This window comes from Castor canadensis, chromosome 4, assembly GCF_047511655.1.
Source record: "Castor canadensis chromosome 4, mCasCan1.hap1v2, whole genome shotgun sequence".
NCBI lineage: Eukaryota > Metazoa > Chordata > Mammalia > Rodentia > Castoridae > Castor > Castor canadensis.
Window position 1 is genome coordinate 124,313,802 of NC_133389.1, and position 14,942 is coordinate 124,328,743.

Below are 14,942 nucleotides of genomic sequence, written 5' to 3' on the forward strand. Positions count from 1 at the left end.
ATTTATAATATATACCCAATCTAAGGGAAGTCTGTAGCTTATATTTATTGTATATTTTTTAAACTGGCAGTCCCAGAAATCATTCCAGGTACACTGGAAGAATCGTTGCTATTAATTTGCACAAATTTGGTGTTTAAAGTTTTTTTCATTCTAGCTAATGAAATGGCCCTAAGAAAGTATGAGTATTACGAATAGCTAAGAAGATTTGTTAATGTTAAAAGACATTTGAAAAGGTATTTCTCTTACCAATATTCAATTTCACCAATCAATACTCTCACTAACATTTCTCACCAATCCTCTCTTTGTTCTTCTGGACTCTCCCAGAAGAATGCTGAGTTCTCAACAAAAATCTAAGGATGAAGGAGATCAGGCCTTTCAACAAAAATTGTCACCAATTCTACCATTCCACTCTATAATGTAACAGATTTGAAAATATTTCAGTGTGAGTCAGAACCCCCTATTTCTAAGGCTGGTTTCACTATAAAGGAAGTATGTCAAAAACAGAGAAAGGGACAGAAGTCTAAATGTTGGTGCTGTCTTGATCAAACCTGGGCTAATTCCTGGTTTAGCCCAGGGCCACCTCTGAGACTGGAGATGGTGAAGAGGTTGCCTTTCTTTTGGACAAGTGAGAGAAAGAGCTTTGCAATGTGATTCAGGCATTCTCAGACGGAAAAATTTTAGGAAAGAGTCCACACAGATGTTAAGAATCTGGTAGCAGATTATCTTAAAGTTTTTTCTTCTTGAAAAGCACTGCAGTTTGAAGACCACTGGTACAGGAGCAAGTGAAAGCTGAGGGACTGAACTCTTGTGGTGCAATTACCAAGAGGGCAGGCAGTTCAACACTGAATATAAAAGGAAGGCACTCATATATTTCATAGGCTGTGTTATATGGTCCACGGGGTGGCAGAGAAATTTGCTGACATGCACAGGCTCAGGCTGATAAGAAGTCACCTGCTGGGATGCTAGCAAAACTCCTGGGAAGCTACCTTCTAGAATCCTGGCAAAATAGACTGGCAAGTGCACCACTAAATATCTTTTGTACCATTGTGATGGAAGCTGTCTGCTGGCAACCAGAGAAGCAAGAAAAATGATCATGGGAACCAGGAAGGAAAGCACTTCCTCTCAGTGTCCTCCAGCATCCTCAGTGTCAAGACTTAACCTTATGACAGCTGGAAAGGGAGAAATATTTACAGGATTCACCACCAGCAATCCAAAGCAGGGCAAAGAAAATTGTTTATGGAGCTGAGAGGTGAGACATTGGTAGTTGGCACACATGTGCATGGTGCAGTGTTTCGCAATTTTCATTTGTAGGCTAGGCACTTCTTGGGCCATTTAAATCTAAAGATTTCTGGCTTCTTTCAGTTCTTAGAAATGTTTTTTTTGTGATTTCCTTAATAATACTTTTACTCCATTTTTCTCTGTTCTTGTCCAGGTTACATCGCTTATAGGTTATGCTTCCTGGATTAATTCATTCTAGCTGTCATCTTTTCTCCTGTATTTTCTTTTCTTCTCCCATCAGGAAGATGTTCTAAATCCTATTACCCACCTTTAAGAAAATAACTTTCCATCTACCCTTCTCCACATCCCTAGGTAACCACCACCATTCTAGTCTTCAGTTTTATAAATTTGACTCTTTTAGATACTTCACATAAATGGAATCATGCAGTATTTCTCTGTGTCTGACTTATTTCACTTAGCACAAGGTCCTCAAAGCCCACGCAGGTTGTCACATATTGTAGAATTCCCTTCTTTCTTAAGGTGTAGGAGTATTCTAGAGTGTTTATGAATGAAATTCACTTTAATCACAATCTGTCTGTGAATCTTGGGTTGTTTCCATAATGGGCTATGGTGAATAATCCTGCAATAGGAGTGCAAATATCACTTTGGGAATCTTGATTTCAATTTTTTTGGATATATATCCAGACGTGGGATTGCTGAACCATATGGCAGTTCTAGTTTTTTGTTTTTGAGAAACCTCCATACGGTTTTCCATAGTAACTGCGCCATTTTGCAGAGTTCAATTTCTCCACATACTGGCCAATACTTATTTTTAATTTTTTAAAAGAGCCTTCCTGACAAATGTAAGTTTATATATCATTTTTGGTTTTGATTTACATTTCCCTGATGCCTAGTGTCAATGAGCATTTACCTGTTAGCCATTTGTACATATCCAAATTTACTACTTAAATTCTTTAACATGTGTTTATAATTTTTCAATGCTTTCTTGTTCTTAGGCTGATTACAAATTTGTTATGGGATCCTGTCAGCCTGTTGTGGATTCAATATAACATTTTCTCAAATTTCTCTAAAGTCCATTTCTAGCATGTTTACTTGTTTTCTTTCATTCCTCTAATTACCTATTTCCTGTATAATCATTTGTTTTCTATTAGTTTATCTTTGGTATTTTTGTTATACACTTTTAATTTTCTCTAATATCTGTTAATCCTTGGTTGCTCATTCATGTTTCAGAGGAAAGCAATAGGAATTCTGCTTCCAGCTCAGATAAGTAATGAAAGAATACTTACCCTCTAATCTGAAAAAACTTTAAAAAAAATTTTTTTAATGAATTGAGAGTCCTCAAGTCATTGGATATGTTGCAACAAAAGAAAGTGACCAGTAAAAGACCAGGAACAAAAAAATAAACCCCGTAATATGCCAGCTTCTGCCTGGAAAAAATTTTAAGGCAATAGCAGAAATGTCTATCACCAGGTAGATGGATAAGTAAATTGTGGTATATCTATGCAACAGAATACTACTTGGCAATAAAAGTGAATTAACTATTGATACATGTAACAGCATGGATAAATCCAAAATTACAATGTTGAGAAAAGAAGCTTTGCAGAAAGGATTGAAAACTGTATTATTTCATTTACATAAAACTGTAGAAAGGTCAGACTTACCAACAGTGGCAGAACACAGATCAGTGATTGTTTGGGGATGAAAAGAGGGACAGAAGAAGGTTTTCTAAAAGGAATGAGAGATACGATGGATATTTTTGTTATCTTGAGTATAGTGATAGGCATATGTATATGTCAATGAAAAAGTTGATAATTTTTATTATGTAAGCATTACAATTAGCAACTTAAAAATCAGCCTTTATTCTAGGGAATCCCTTTGTACCACAAAGAGGGTGAAGAAGGCTATGCTTTAGTTCACCCATGCCAAAGCTTGTCAAATTTTCTTTAGAAAGTACATTTAATGTCTTCACAGATGTCTCCCCTTCCTCCTACTATTTTTCTTTCTCCTCCTCTTCCTTCTCAACTTCCTCCTCCTTGTCTTTCTTCTCCACCTCTAGATTTAGGAACTTGGAGTCCTCCCTAGACTATCAATAGTGAAGAATAGTGCTGACACTACTAATTACCTTAGGAACCCCTTCATAACATCAGGGTTTGGTAGCACTTAGCAAAAGACTGGACCAAAGATAAAGATAGCTGAGGAGCAAATCAGCAAGAGATGACATCTTTAGTTAATGTTAATAAAAATTCTCAGTCTCTGAAAGCAATAGTAATTTATTAGAAACCTTCGTAGAAGGATGTGAGCTGAAGCAAGATCAAAGGGCCTCTGTACATGTCTAGAGGAAGCAACCAGCTAAACAACATGACTGTACATCCTGACACAATTATCAGAAATGGGAACGCATTTTAAAATTCTAGAGAAACAAAGAACCATGATCTAATGCCATGGAAATGGAAGGAGCACAAATGTGACAGTGTGACAGTGTGCTGTCGTCTCTGGCATTACTCAGAGAAGAGCTGAGAATTGCACTATTCTGGTTGATCCTAGTCTGAGCCCTTATTGCACTGGCAGTCAGTCTTCTCTTCATTGTATTAAGGTGATTATTTAAGCACAACCAACTTTTTAAAAGTTTGTTGCTTCACATATATACTAGCATCCACACATCAAGAAGTAGAAGACAACCATCATTTACATGCCTACAATAGTAATGTTTTGACTACAGGCTCCCTCTACTGTCTCCAAAATAATAAACAAACACTTTATGGCTCCCTCTTGACTAGATTCAAATATTTATGAAAGCTGAAGCAAACATAATCTTGTGTAAGAATAAAGGATATCCTTAGTATGATCATCAAGTTCAATATTTGGAGAAAGGTGAAAAAAATAAACTGATGCATGAAGTATTTGTATAGACAGAACCATATGAAGTTGACAGTATTTGGCCATTTCTTATCCACAGATAGCAATTTCATATGGTTTGACCTAATATTTAAAAATGTAATTGTCCATCTCTAGCCATAAAAGAAATGCAAATTAAAACCACACTAAGATTCCACCTCACCCCTGTTAGAATAGCCATCATCAAAAACACCACCAACAATATGTGTTGGTGAGGATGTGGGGAAAAAGGAACCCTCATCCATTGCTGGTGGGAATGCAAGCTGGTGCAACCACTCTGGAAAAAAATTTGAAGACTTCTTAACAATCTAAACATAGACCTGTCATATGATCCAGCAATCCCACTCCTGGGGATATACCCAAAGAAATGCAACAAGGTTACTCCAGAGGCACCTGCACACCCATGTTTATTGCAGCACTATTCACAATAGCCAAGTTATGGAAACAACCAAGATGCCCCACTATTGATGAATGGATCAAGAAAATGTGGTACTTGTACACAATGGAATTTTACTCAGCCATGAAGAAGAATGAAATCTTATCATTTGCAGGTAAATGGATAGAACTAGAGAACAAAATTCTGAGCGAGGTCAACCAAGCACAGAAGATCAAAAATCGTATGTTCTCCCTCATATACAGACTTTAGATCTAGGGCAAACGCAGCAATGTGGTTGGACTGGGATCACATGACAAGGGGCGAGCACATCCAGGTAATATAGAAATAGGTAGAAAACACAAAACATGAAAGCGTTTGATGTCCCCGCTCCAGAGGAGCTAATACAGAAACCTTAAAGCAACAGAGGTTATCATGAGAAGGGGATCAGTAACCAGGGTAAAGATCAGTTAGAGATGAATCAACATGGGTCATAACACGTGTACAAGAAAGCAATGCTAGGAATATTTCTGTATAGCTATCCTCAACTCAACTAGCAAAAACACATTGTCTTTCTTATTACACTTGTCTCTTTTCTTCAACAAAATTAGTGATAAAGGCAGAACAGGACCTGCCTGGAACTGCGGGAAGAAGGGGGGAGAGGGTGGGGGAGGGAGGCAGGGGAGAGAAATGACCCAAACAATGTATGCACATGTGAGTAAACAAATAATAAAAATAAAATAAAATAAAAATGTAATTGTCAAAGAACAGCAGGGTATGTGGAGGTATGTACACAAGCATGCATATGTATCTTACAAGGAGTGGTTATTGCTTTCAATAAATAATCTTTCTTATGAAATTCCCCAAATACATTAGTTAATTTACATATTTCTTGATGAAAACTAACTATAACTCTTATAGGAATACGTGTATTTAGCTTTGGTTTAGAAGAATGAAATCTCCTCAGGTTAGTAAGTGGGATGACACAAAATGTTTCACATGGATGGTAAATGAGAGAAATGTAGAAAAGCCATATGCTTGCAAGAGGAAAGCTGGAAATAAAATACTGTTGTTAACATTTTAGCTGTGAAAAGGGGAAGTAGGGCAATTTGCATAGACTTCAAACAATCTCACACTATTGAGAAAACCAGCAAATCCTGGAAAGAATTAGAGGTAAAAGCCAAGGTCAATACACTTCAAATACTCTTGGTGTTTCACAGCAACTAACAAGAAACCATCTTCTGGGTAAGTTCACACTTTGCACAAAATAAATATTAATTCTCCTGTTGGTACTTTTCCAAAAAGTTAATATTTTATAGTTTAGAATTTTAATTTCTTAAGTTTGCCTTTGAAGCTCAAAGAATGCTTTTTGAAGTTATGTTTTCATAGTTCCAGGAATTCAGTCTAAGAATGAAAGATGCCATCAAAGACTTATTTACAAAGCCATTCATCAAAACCTTATTTCTCAAAGTTACTCTTCACCACTTACATCACATACCCAGCTGAGTCCCTACTTTATCTTGTGCTCCCAATAAATATTTTTGAAACAATTAATTATAGGAGAAAAGTTGGAAATATCCAAATTAGGAACTAGTTGGATAAACTATGGGTAAATTGTGGTATATATATATAAAACATCAAAATTTGTTTTGAAGACTTAAAAGACATTGGGGAAGCATTGAAAAGAGACTATTAAGCAAAAAGGAATGCAAGAAATGTGTATACCATCAAATACAAATGTTATTAAGCAAATATATATGTGCACAAAAAAGGACTAGAAGTAAAAAATAGAACCAGTAAATGAGGTTACTACTGGGTAGTATTCTGGTGGTGGAATTCTGAGTAGTTTTGTTTCTTCAGTAGTGTTTCTCTGATGTTGCAAATTGTCTATTGTGAGCATGTACTAGTGTCGGTAGTGGGGGCGGGGTGTTTTTGGTTTGTTTTTGCAGTGCTGAGGATGGAACCAAGGACCTCACACATGCTAGGTTACCACTCCACTGAGCTACACCTGCAGTACCTGTATTAGTTTTATAATCAGAAAAACACTAAAAGTTATTTAAATGTCTTAATATCATGCTTGCTAACATTCAGATCTGTAATAAAAATTTATCCATTCAAAATCATGGAGTTGGGGCTGGTCACATGGAGTGTTTACCTAGTGTGTGCAAGGCCATGGATTCTACCTCTAACACCATCACCAAAAAACCCACAAAACAAACAAACAAACAAAAAACCCAGCAACAACAATAAAACAAGACCGGACCATGGAGTTTAATAAAAGGAGTTTTGTGGTGTGATTCAATATATGAGCACTTGACTTTTCTCATTTGCTTTTTTAGAACAAACCCTCATTAGGGTTTTTTCTTTTAGTAATTTTTAAAAAGTAAAGTAATTTTTTAAAGTGAAGTAAAATTACTTTGTCTGAATACACAGGCCAAAGCTAAACTTTGCTTTATTTTTGAGTATACCAATAACAAATTCTGCACAAAAGTTATAGGTGAATTATTTCTAAAGTTATGCAAATGAAGATGAAATATAACAGTTTTTATCAGAGAAGAAAAATAACCATTGTAGGTTTGAGTAAGCACTGGGACAGGCACTTTACCTAAATGACCTTTAATCCTTACTATTACCTTGAAAGTAGGTACTTTTACTCACAACCATAATACAGTTGAATAATGATACCTATGAGTTATTGACCAGTTGTCAAGGTCCAGTCCTGTGTCAGGGGCTTTACTTATTTTCTCTCTTTCCATTTTCTGAGCTACAGGAGCAAGTAGTGCACACATCCCACTTTACACTTGAAGACCTGGAAAGCCATGGTGGAAGCTGTGACCTTTCCCCCATGTGGACAGACTACCTTAATTCTCCAAGGTCACTAATGCATTTGTGCCCTCCTAGGAACCATCAATAAACACTGAAAACCTTGCATTCTATAAGTGGATTTGAGCTTTTCTGTTGAGGGTAGAGGGTTAGGAAGAGAAAGTTTAATCCAGTCAATTTGATGTCTTCTTTCTTACACGTCCTTAGCCAGTCAACCATGCCCTATTTGTCAATACTACGCAAATTCAACAAAACTAATGCTTCCAAAGGTGTTAATCCGGAAATATAATGAATTTCCCATTGCCTTAATTGAGCAAAAAGTCTTCCATCAAACTACAGACATTAACTATGTAAGGGTGTCCCTGTAATACAGGAGGTAGTGGCTTGCTATGTCCTTATCAAAGGAGGCATATATGTCTGTGACTTCATTGAGTTCTTTAAACTTCCATTCTGGTTTTTTCCCTTTGTCACCTTCCTCTCATTCATGGCTCACATGAGTGTTAGAGTGACAGATGAATGTAGATAGATGAATCAAGAGAATTTCAAAATAACTGAATCTCTGTATACTCTTGGTTCCTGAATGGTTTGGCTAGTTCTATTTTTATAATAATAATAGTAATAATTAAGAACAATTAAGTGATAGTAAAGCTTACATATTTTGGTCACTTGGATTTCACAACCACCTACTAAGGTACATATCCCCAGAGGACACCTAATCTCAGAGGTTAAACAGCAATTATATCTCATTCCTGAGGTGTAATTATGCGAAATTCAAAGCCAGATTTGATTCCAACAAACTGGCTTCCTTCAAAACATGTTGCCTAGCAACTAGTTCTCTGCATCCCATGTACAGACAAACCACCAAATCTGTCCTAGAAGCAAAGTAAGTTTCAGGGACAATTAGGATTTTTCTAACAGAAAAACTCCCACTCTTTTTGTGACCGAAGCAGTTACTGAAGCAGTAAGACCTCCGGTAGGCGGAGGTGTTTCAGTAGCAGCCAGGGCGCTAAAGGGAACCTGCTGATGGGAGAGGCGCGTCACTGGTTCTAATCACCTGGACCGGATTTCTGGGAGACTTCTGTCGACACCCGGAGGAAACTCATCATCTTGAGCGATCTCAAATAGGCGGACTCAACCTTCAGGGGACATCTGTTCCTCCACATCCAGTAACACTCATCTCTGCCAACCGAAGACATCTTTTACTCCACAAGTTTAAAATACGAACGAAGCCACCCCGCCTCTCTACCATCTAGAATCAGGATCAGGTACGAGCTCGATAGTCCAATCCCCCTCTCTTCAGCCCTTCTCAAAGTAACCAGGAAACACGCACATCCGTCCTAGAATTTGTGCACCCAACTACCCTGCCGCGGGACCACCAAACCCACCTGGCCCTGGGTCAGCAAGGCCACTTGCCCCGCGCTTGGTGTGGCTCCCGGAGCTAGCTCTGCCCCGCCCCGGCCCCGCCCCGGCCCCGCCCCGGGACTCTACGCTCCGCCCCCGCGCTCGCCCCGCCCCCGCCCCTCCTCCGCCATCTAGACTGCTCCGCGGGCTCCTTTCCATAGGGACGCGGCGTCCCTGGATACCGGCTCGGAACTAGGCAAGCCGCAGCCGGGTGGCCTTCGTGTCTGCTCTTCCTGCTGGAGAGAGCCACCACTCTTAGCGGGTAAGAGTTGGCGCCAGGCCAACCGCAGGCCGCCCTCTCCCCATCCCGCGTGCAGCTGGACCCGGCCTTCACCCCTGCGCCTGAATCCGCAGGCTTCCCTGCCCCTGCAGGTTGGGGCTGTTCAGGTGTGCCTGGGAAGGGAACTGCGCAGCTGCAGGTGTGCCGGCTGCCGCCCGACACTGAGGAAGAGAGGTTTGTGTCTACACGAGTGTGCATGGCGGGTTGGGTCTGGCAGAAGTGTCTACACCACTACGCTTAGAACTGCCCACTTGTAAGCGCCAGCTCTACCCCTCCACCCGCCATAAAAATAGTCTTGTTGCATCCTCCGCTTCCGGATCCCCCTTCAGTCCTCGCCCTTGCCCCCAGTTCTTTTTTTTTTTCTTTTATTATTCATATGTGCATACAAGGCTTGGTTCATTTCTCCCCCCTGCCCCCACCCCCTCCCTTACCACCCACTCCACCCCCTCCTGCTCCCCCCCTCAATACCCAGCAGAAACTATTTTGCCCTTATTTCTAATTTTGTTGTAGAGAGAGTATAAGCCATAATAGGAAGGAACAAAGGTTTTTGCTGGTTGAGATAAGGATAGCTATACAGGGCATTGACTCACATTGATTTCCTGTGCGTGGGTGTTACCTTCTAGGTTAATTCTTTTTGATCTAACCTTTTCTCTAGTGCCTGTTCCCCTTTTCCTATTGGCCTCGGTTGCTTTAAGGTATCTGCTTTAGTTTCTCTGCGTTAAGGGCAACAAATGCTAGCTAGTTTTTTAGGTGTCTTACCTATCCTCACCCCTTCCTTGTGTGCTCTTGCTTTTATCATGTGCTCATAGTCCAATCCCCTTGTTGTGTTTGCCCTTGATCTAATGTCCACATATGAGGGAGAACATACGATTTTTGGTCTTTTGGGCCAGGCTAACCTCACTCAGAATGATGTTCTCCAATTCCATCCATTTACCAGCGAATAACATTTCGTTCTTCTTCATGGCTGCATAGAATTCCATTGTGTATAGATACCACATTTTCTTAATCCATTCGTCAGTGGTGGGGCATCTTGGCTGTTTCCATAACTTGGCTATTGTGAATAGTGCTGCAATAAACATGGGTGTGCAGGTGCCTCTGGAGTAACCTGTGTCACAGTCTTTTGGGTATATCCCCAAGAGTGGTGGTATTACTGGATCAAATGGTAGATCCATGTCTAGCTTTTTAAGTAGCCTCCAAATTTTTTTCCAGAGTGGTTGTACTAGTCTACATTCCCACCAACAGTGTAAGAGGGTTCCTTTTTCCCCGCATCCTTGCCAACACCTGTTGTTGGTGGTGTTGCTGATGATGGCTATTCTAACAGGGGTGAGGTGGAATCTTAGCGTGGTTTTAATTTGCATTTCCTTTATTGCTAGAGATGGTGAGCATTTTTTCATGTGTTTTCTGGCCATTTGAATTTCTTCTTTTGAGAAAGTTCTGTTTAGTTCACTTGCCCATTTCTTTATTGGTTCATTCGTTTTCGGAGTATTTAGTTTTTAAGTTCCCTATATATTCTGGTTATCAGTCCTTTGTCTCATGTATAGTTGGCAAATATTTTCTCCCACTCTGTGGGTGTTCTCTTCAGTTTAGAGACCATTTCTTTTGATGAACAGAAGCTTTTTAGCTTTATGAAGTCCCATTTATCTATGCTATCTCTTAGTTGCTGTGCTGCTGGGGTTTCATTGAGAAAGTTCTTACCTATACCTACTAATTCCAGAGTATTTCCTACTCTTTCCTGTATCAACTTAAGAGTTTGGGGTCTGATATTAAGATCCTTGATCCATTTTGAGTTAATCTTGGTATAGGGTGATATACATGGATCTAGTTTCAGTTTTTTGCAGACTGCTAACCAGTTTTCCCAGCAGTTTTTGTTGAAGAGGATGCTATTTCTCCATCGTATATTTTTAGCTCCTTTGTCAAAGACAAGTTGCTTATAGTTGTTTGGCTTCATATCTGGGTCCTCTATTCTGTTCCACTGGTCTTCATGTCTGTTTTTGTGCCAGTACCGTGCTGTTTTTATTGTTATTGCTTTGTAATATAGTTTGAAGTCAGGTATTGTGATACCTCCTGCATTGTTCTTTTGACTGAGTATTGCCTTGGCTATTCATGGCCTCTTGTGTTTCCATATAAATTTAACGGTAGATTTTTCAATCTCTTTAATGAATGTCATTGGAATTTTTGATGGGAATTGCATTAAACATGTAGATTACTTTTGGGAGTATCGACCTTTTTACTATGTTGATTCTACCAATCCATGAGCATGGGAGATCTCTCCACTTTCTAGAGTCTTCCTCAATCTCTTTCTTCAGAAGTGTATAGTTTTCCTTGTAGAGGTCTTTCACATCTTTTGTTAGGTTTACACCTAGGTATTTGATTTTGTTTGAGGCTATTGTAAATGGAATTGTTTTCATACATTCTTTTTCCGTTTGTTCATTATTAGTGTATGGAAATGCTAATGATTTTTCTATGTTGATTTTATATCCTGCTACCTTGCTATAGCTATTGATGATGTCTAGAAGCTTCTGAGTAGAGTTTTTTGGGTCTTTAAGGTATAGGATCATGTCGTCTGCAAATAGGGATATTTTGGCAGTTTCTTTACCTATGTGTATCCCTTTTATTCCTTCTTCTTGCCTAATTGCTCTGGCTAGGGATTCCAGTACTGTGTTGAATAGGAGTGGAGGTAGTGTTGCCCCCAGTTCTTTTACCTATTTTTGGAAACAGCTTAATGTCATGTAGGGACGATTACCTGCTAGCTGTAGTTACATCATCACTTGCTAAACCATTAAAAAAAAAAAAAACCGGTGAAATTTGGACCTCCTTGGTTTTTCCGACGTTTCGGACAACGGATCACTGCTAAGGTTCAACTGGGATGACTTAAGACTTCCAAAGTCAACATACTGTAGTCTTTTGACTACTAGAACTTCTCCACACTGCACCCCTGTAGATTTAAAGCAACACATGACATAATTTTCGACTTGTTGTTTGGCATAGGTGAATTGCTGAAGCCGTTCTTACACCCAGTAGGGCCCCTGGAAGTTGCTTTTTAAAAATACATGTGAAAAAGACATTTAAAATGTCTTTTAGTTTGTTTCACTTCCTAAAAACCAAATGCAGTGATCCCTAAATCCAATTTGTTCCTATTTTTTTAAATTAATGTTGCTTGGGGCTTTTTTTAATCTTCAGGAAACAATAACAGCAACACTGCTCTTTAAGCATTAACAGTTATCAGAGCTAAATTCCAACGCTAAACTCACTCCAGAATTGCAGGCCTTCCTACCCGTGCCCACCAGTTAAACTACATCCCACCATCCCAACCCCTCTTTCTTTGCCCCATGTAATCTCATTTGGGCAGTTGGAACTGGCTTCACTTAGAACTACACCTTCATACTGTCCTTGCTAGGCTGTAGGTAGCAATGGTAAGAGGAGGAAGAGGATGGAATGGTAGTAGGAGAGAAGTGCTGCCACGATTTATTATTAGCTATTATGTTAACCTACAAATGAGTAGGTGGTTATTTTTATCTGCATCTTATAGTTGAGGAACTGAATCTGAGAGAGGTTAAGAAGCTGGCTCAATATTACACAACCTTCTGTGATTTGAACATAGACAATCTGACTCCAGTCTGTGCTTCTAGCGCTTTATTACGCTGCAAAGGAGGAAATACACATTTTTATTTAGTCACTTTTAAATACGAATGTAAGTGATGCATAATTATGGAGATCACTTTATATGCATCTGAGGCTCTGCAATGAAATAGTGTGCCTGCGTCATGTCATGTACCCCCTCTCCTCCCCACTAAGCACCTGGAAGATAATGAACTGTCTTCTTCACTACAGTTACAGGTCTGGAACTTGTAGCTGACTTGTTTATTCATTCATTCTTTGCCAATTAGAATACAAAGTAGTTTATAAAAACAAATAGTACAAAAAGATAAAACAATTACCCAAGTAGGGTGAGGAAAAATGTCAAGTCTTCCAATATTACAAAAGAAACCTAAAATAAAGACGTTTTTGGAGTCTGAATTTTAATGTTGGTTACTCAGTTAATAAATGAGTCGTTGCCTCTGTTTAGTGAACACATAGAAAAGTGGGTGCATGAGATGTTTCACGTACTCTTTTGGGTACTAAGCCTTTAGTATCCAGGATGAATACTTTATCTTGGTTTTAATTAGTCACATTTCAAATGCTCAACAGCCATGTGTGTCTAGTGGCTACCATACTGAGAGCAGAGCTCTAGTTTTTATGCTTTCTTTTCCTTTGCTCTCATTTCCTTCCTCTGGTTCCATTCATTCAACATTTATTGAGCACCATGTTATATGATGGAGTGCACTAGGTCCTGGAATTAGGCCATGCACTATGGAACTCAGTCTAGTAGGGAAGGCAGGCAAAGAATGAATGCATCCATGCAGGCAGGCGTGAATAAATGAGATTCTGACAAACCCATATTTGGCTTCCTAGGAGACCTCCATTTTGCTTCGCTTTCTTTCTTTCTTTTCTTGTTTTGAGACAGTCTTGCTATGTAGCCTAGGCTGGCCTCAAACTCAAGATTCTTCTGCCTCAGCGGCCCAAGTGCTGGGATAACAGGTATGCACCACCATGCCTGGCTCCATTTTTCTTAAAGTGACTTGAATTTATCTGACTTTTATACCCCAAAAAAATAAAAATAAAAAACTCGCTGAACTAATTACATGTTTGACTGGGGTTTTGAGTTGTTAAGAAACAGTACATTTTTCCTTATAGTCTAGAACTATAGCACATAAAATTCAAGAACTTTTGGGAGCCATGTTTTGCACCATGTTTGGGAAATCTGCCTGCAGTGTGAGAGAAGAATGAGGCCCACACGCAGACAGAAGCTGAGAGAAAATAGGAAAAAGCTGTCAAGTCCTTGAACACATCTGTACCCACTGTGTCCTGTTCTCTATACATGTTCATTGTGTAAGCCAGGGCTTGCTCTCTCTCTCTCTCTCTCTCTCTCTCTCTCTTTCTTGCATAATCTAACCTGAGCATGGTTTCTCATAACCTACAAACAAGAAACTTTTTTCTTAGAAATGAGCCCCATGGAGGGGTGGCTACTGGACAGCCATAAGTAGGAGTATCACAGTTAGAGGTCATCCCCAGGTAAAAATGTGAGACCCTATCTGCAAAATAACTAAAGCAAAAAAGGGTAGAGCACCTGCCTTAAGTGGTAGAGCACCTGCCTAGCAAGCATGAGGCCCTGAGTTCAAACCCCAGTATACCACCAAAAAAAAGAAATGAGCCCATGGTGACCTCCATCCACTTGCACCCTGACCCCAAAATGTATTTTTATTTATAATGCACTGAATATTTTCAGACATATACAATCACATAATTATGCCTTTATAAACAGTATTGCTCTGTGCATTTCATACTTATTTAATCAGATACATTCATCTGATCAATACTACCTATCTTTCTGTAAATCTCTCAATATTTCTTTTTTTGACTTTTGACTTTTGAAGTTTCCTTTTATTTTTTATTATTATAAATCTTTATTAGGATGTATTCATTATACAGGGGGGATTCATAGTGACAATTCCTATTAGACTTATATTGTACATTATTTACATTGCCCCCATTATCTCCCCCCTCAGCCCCCTCCCTATCCCACTTAAAGCAATTGCAAGAGGTTATTTAGTTCTGTTTCATATAGGTATTTGAAGTCCATCAACCATATACCGTCACCTTAATCTCCTTCCTTCACCCTCCCCCCACCCCCAGCTACCCCTTCCCACACACACTGTGCCTATTTTTCAGTCCTGATTTTTATTATTAATATTTGAGTTGACATTCAAAGAGTTATCTCAATGTATGCCTTCTGTGGGTGTCCTTTACTTCATTCAACCCCTCTATTACTTTCCCTTATCCCTTTACCTCCCTCCCCTCATTTTTCAACATCTCCTGTTCCTTCACATCTTA

General features: G+C 39.2%; 1 protein-coding gene and 1 long non-coding RNA gene across 3 annotated transcripts in view; one reads left to right on the forward strand and one right to left on the reverse strand.

The window, feature by feature from the left end:
* The window catches only part of LOC141422585 (uncharacterized), a 51,751-nt gene extending 42,971 nt beyond the window's left edge, over positions 1 to 8,780 (reverse strand). The window contains exons 1-2 of the long non-coding RNA XR_012447250.1: positions 8,716 to 8,780; positions 8,385 to 8,509 (exon numbers count right to left, since the gene is read on the reverse strand). This is a non-coding gene — a long non-coding RNA (uncharacterized lncRNA). The remainder of the gene's footprint in view (positions 1 to 8,384; positions 8,510 to 8,715) is intronic.
* An 82-nt stretch (positions 8,781 to 8,862) lies between these two features.
* Erich2 (glutamate rich 2) overlaps positions 8,863 to 14,942 on the forward strand; it is a 42,489-nt gene continuing 36,409 nt past the window's right edge. The window contains exon 1 of one of the 2 annotated variants that reach the window (XM_074071073.1): positions 8,863 to 8,993. The gene's annotated coding sequence lies outside the window, so the exon portion shown is untranslated. Of the gene's footprint in view, positions 8,994 to 9,044; positions 9,186 to 14,942 lie in introns of those variants that run through there. The other variant, XM_074071074.1, reaches the window with a different exon arrangement.